Below are 5,130 nucleotides of genomic sequence, written 5' to 3'. Positions count from 1 at the left end.
TGTTGGAGGGGAAAAAATAGCACCAAAGTTGTTTTGAAACCACAATGTATCCGATCAAAGATTTCAATACAGGATATTTATTTCCAAGCTAACTTTTCTCCCACTAGAATAATCTTATTTGAAATCAAATATAAAATACTAGAAAAAAAAAGAAATTATATAGTTGAACTATTGCACACTTTATTTTAGTTATTTTAAAGCTGTATGTAGGAGAGGTATACTAAAAGCTTCCAGCATTTTGAAAGCCTCCGCTTTGGCAGCCCCTCCAGGAAATCTGTCATTCTCTGTGCCACTGTTTGTATCTCCAGCTAGCTTTCCAATATCTTGAAACTGTTCGGAAGAAATCATTACATCTTCTCAGATTGAAAATTTTTAATTGATGTAAACATAATTATTGTATGATTTCAACACCTCCCCTTTCCACGGTGTTCTTTCCAAAACTATTTAATTATTTTTTCTAATGATTTGGCCCAAACACAATCACAGCTTCTTTGTTGAAACAATTTCTCACCTTCTAAAAAGATAAACTGGCAGGAGTTGTTTGATTTGTATTTTACTATATTTATTTGTATTTGGTTTTTTACAGTGAATAATACTTTTGGAGTTAAACCTAGCCCTATACATCTATCTTATTGAACCTTGGGTCCCCACCTCTCCAGGCAGAACCAGCTTCATGGGTATGTGACCTGTGCAGTCACACAGGGCACCCAAGGCACCGCACTCAAAAGGCACTGTGCTTGCTTTCATACTATGCTATCACCATCTGAAAATTCTTTACGACTTTTGAGCAGGGTCCCCACAAATTATGTAGTTGGCTGGAGGGAACACCTTCACTCCATAAAACTCAGCCTGAAGCCTCTGCTCCATAGTCCATCTGCTTAGCCAGCATTCCCAATGCAGGATCAGCTTGTGCCAATCCCAAAGAAATTCAGCCTCCTAGCATCATTTTTCAGAATGCTACTACAGGTTTGCTTCTTAGGAGCCAACTTTAAAAGGTAAGTAATGAGAGGAGAAGAAAGTGTGTATGGGGGGAAGGATATAGAAAAACTCTTAGAAAATGTTTTGTGGAGTTTTAAAGTTAGAGTCAGCATGAATTTTGTGCTTCTAAAAGGCAGAGATGAACTCTAAATATCACTTTCTGTGACTACACACCATAATCAGTTAGTACTAAAAAATTAAATGAGCATTGTAACGTGATAGCTTACAAGTTAGAGGGGACTGTAGAAACCATGTAGTTCAAACTTCTATTTCTACTTCACCAGGAACATGAAGATAAAGCCCAAAAGCTCACATGTAGTTAGGAAGTCAGCTGTGACCAAAATCCAGGTATTCTGGTTGGCAGTCCACGATGCTGTCAAGCTCACCACTCTGCTATAGAAAAACTAAGTGCCCTTTACAGAGCTCGTCTGATACAAACACAGTTGTGCTGTTGCTAAGGATGGGGCCAAGACATATCAATACCTCTTTACAAAGTCCCCATCTTGCCATGGGGCACCCAAACTCTGTTAACATCAGATCCAGATAATCTGGAGCTTGCTGGGCTGACCTCAATAATCATCAATAATTGCTGAGAGTCTACATTGTTATCGTTGAGGGATGGAAGTGGGGAGAAGTCATAAAGAATATATTTTTAAGGTTTTTTTTATACAAAAGGTATACTGAGGCTCTCACTGTATATAATCCTGTGTTTTTGACTTGTTTAAATATTGCCAGTTGTGAATAGCAGTCCTGTCTTCCTTTATAATGGTATACAATGTCCAAAAAGACATTTTTTCTTTTTTGGACACTTTTCATACTTATTATTGATTTTTATGGGGGTGGGTCCTTCAGCTGTACATGAAATTTGAGAACAAAGGAAAAGTTCCTTTCTGCCTTTGTTGTGAAGTTAGAGCTCCCTCCAGTGATCTGTCTCATTGATTGAACTTCAAAACACCCTTTCTTTCCAACTGTTCTATACATTCAAATACATCTAAGCTTTCGCCTTCTCAATGCAGATTTTTTTCCTTTTAACATTAAATTTATACAGTAACACATACATATAAATTTCTCCTAAAATCTTGTTAAATATCCATTTTCATTTATCCCCTAATAGTATATCTAGAGGACAGTACCAACCAAAAGAAACATGGTCAAGGAATTTTCATTTTGACAGAGAGACTACCAATTTATGGTTATTATTTATAAACTTTGTGACTCTGCAATTGAACGTTTGCTTTCATAATTATTAGCCAACAAAGAAAGTGGATAGGGTAAGTGCCCTACCATTTACATTGGAGTTGTTATTTATATTTCAGAGACTTTATTCAGGAGCTGAGATATCTTTTTAGATTTCTCCGAATCATATTTTCATTCTTCCCAGAACTGCCTCCAATTTAATGGCTTTTTACAAGCCATTGACACTGCCAATATCAGTGATGCCCTATAACTAGATTAACTAAAGGTAGTAACCAAAGGGATACATGAATAATAACCAAGTGTCAAGTGGACATTAAATCACTTTTGACCAGTGAGAAAACTAAGACTTTTGTAGTTTGTTTCTTTACTTTTTGCTTATTGAGTTTCTTTGAATGCCAGATGAAGTGCTTTCTTGCTCTACATCATTGAATCACCTCCGAGGTAATTAATGTGATGCTCTCTCAACCCCGTGTATGTCTATTCTCTCCTTTTGTTCCTTCCTCTTTTCATTTTTTCATCTCTCCCTTTCTCCTTTCTCGTAGGTTTCACTGAGACTCAAAGCCTTAGAGCTTTTAAACACATTAAAGATAATCTAATACAACACTTTGATTTTATAAAGGAGAAATTTAAGAAGATTGAGAAGCTTGGCTCAAATCACACCAGAGTTTTCTTTTTCTTCCTCCTTTGCTTGTGCCAAGGCCATAAACACCCATTAGGTTTGGCAAACTTCTGAGCATTGCTTAGACAGCTGGCCCTGTTTTACTCCAGTTCATTGTCTGAGGTTTGGGTCAATGCCCAAAATCATGTATGCAGCAATGGAAATAGGGCTGATAGAAGTAGCTTTCTGGTTAAAGAGACCTTGGAAGACTGAAAAACAGGGGACATTGCATCAGCTTATCATATTTCACAAATATGGAATCTAGTATTTTAGGAATTTTTTTTCTAAAAAATGGTTTGCTTTTGCCCCTTTAAACAAACATAAGAATTTCATTTTACATCACTTTTCTTGAAAACATGTTAACAATATCGCATTATATTTCTCTAGCTTGTTATACTTTACAAAGTTTTTCCGTTTTCTATACTGGTTCAGGTAACCAGAACGTGATCTCCTAGAAGGTCAAGGAACAGAAGTACAAAGGGCAGAATGCAAGGAAGCAATGGAGACCCCTGAGCAACCCTTTACATTTCATGCCTCCATTAGCTCTCAATTAGCATGTGGCTGTGCTCTGTAGTCACTAAAATTCTGACAGTTTAATGGAACTTCCATATTTAGCACTTGGAATAAGAAGGTTATTGATATATGGAAGGTTAGAGCAAATTGTCTAGTCAAGAAAAATTACTGCAGTCTCTACAACAAACACAGGTGTTCTGTCACCATTAGCCACTCGCCTGGAAGTCCAGTAAGAAGAATAAATCTAATGATAGTCCCAGGTGTTTAACCTGAGAAGTAAAGTTTCCCTTAAAGAAGTTCACCCACCTGGGTCAAAATGGTAAATGAGAAAGTTTTGGGAACGTCCAGCCATCTTGCTAACCTACATTTCTTATGCTGTTCAAATAGTTTTGCTAGATATAAGCTATTTTTGTAAAAAAAAAAAAAAAAAATTGAAAACTTTTATTGATAAAAAATTCTCTCTGTAGAGAAACACAGCAATCTCAGCATTACTGACAAGTCTCAGTTTCTATGAGCAAAAAATTAGTTTCTATGAGAGGAGCAAATCAAACCTCTTATTCGCATGCTGTGGATCTCAAATGTTAGTAATCACGAAAATTACCTGGGGACCTTCTCAAAGTGCAGATTCCAAGACTGCCCCCCCCCCCCCGAAAAATTCTCTTTTAGTGACCTCAAGGCGCAATGAAGGCATGTTTCTTTTAATCAAGAACTCCAGGTTGTTCTGATATTGACTGTCTGGGTACCACACTTTGATAAAATAATTACGTAAACTATGAATTTAGTGAAAGATTGTATTAGTCCATTCTCCTGCTGCTATGAAGAAATACCCAAGACTGGGTAATTCATAAAGAAAAGAGGTTTAATTGACTCACAGTTCTGCATGGCTGGGGAAGCCTCAGGAAACTTACAATCACAGCAAAGGCACCGCTTCACAGGGTTGCAGGAGAGAGAATGAATGCAAGCAGGAGAAATGCCAGGTGCTTATAAAACCATCAGATCTTGTGAGACTCACTCATTATGAGAACAACATGGGGAAAACTGCGCCATGATTCAATTACCTCCACCTGGTCCCACCCTTGACACGTGGGGATTATTAGAATACAAGATGAGATTTTGAGTGGGGACATAGCCAAACCATATAAAATATGTATTGTGTCCAGGATTGGGGGTTGTTGACCAGTTACTCTCAGTTGCTTCCTTTGACATAAGAAGAGAATTGAAGCAGAAACTATAATAAGCGAGCTCTATTTCTGCCTCTACACTGAGCGAGTCTCTTTAGTATTCCAAGCAAACACTGGTAGCCTCATCTTTTAAGAACTATTTTATAGAAAACACAGGGTTATAGAGAAGATTTTAAAAATATCTGCATGCAAAAAAAAAATGTTTCCCAAAGCATAACACATCAAAGTAAGGTGTTTATTTTACTAAAGAACCAAATGTCAAGAGAATTCGCTGTGATTTACAATGTACAAATATACACTTCAATTAGAATTGCAATGTCTTCTTCATTGCTGACGATGACTGAAGGAAAATCTTCTAAAATAGTGGTCCTAAATATGAATTATTTGAAGAAAATAAAAGGTTAAAAAAGTCTTTGTCCATCAATCTGATAAAGCAATATTGCTAAATTTACCTCACTGTTCTAAGTGGTTTAAGTCAACTTTTGAAATTGATTCCATGTTATTCATCAAGATAAGCCAAAATAATAAAAGCAGGCACCCTGGAAAAAGTAGAGATGAGGGCTTTGGACTGAGACTAAAAAATGCAAGTGTTGGCTAAACAAA

Source organism: Macaca fascicularis, chromosome 3, assembly GCF_037993035.2.
Source record: "Macaca fascicularis isolate 582-1 chromosome 3, T2T-MFA8v1.1".
Taxonomy (NCBI): domain Eukaryota; kingdom Metazoa; phylum Chordata; class Mammalia; order Primates; family Cercopithecidae; genus Macaca; species Macaca fascicularis.
The sequence above is the reverse complement of the archived record's forward strand: the minus strand, read 5'-3'. Positions refer to the sequence as shown.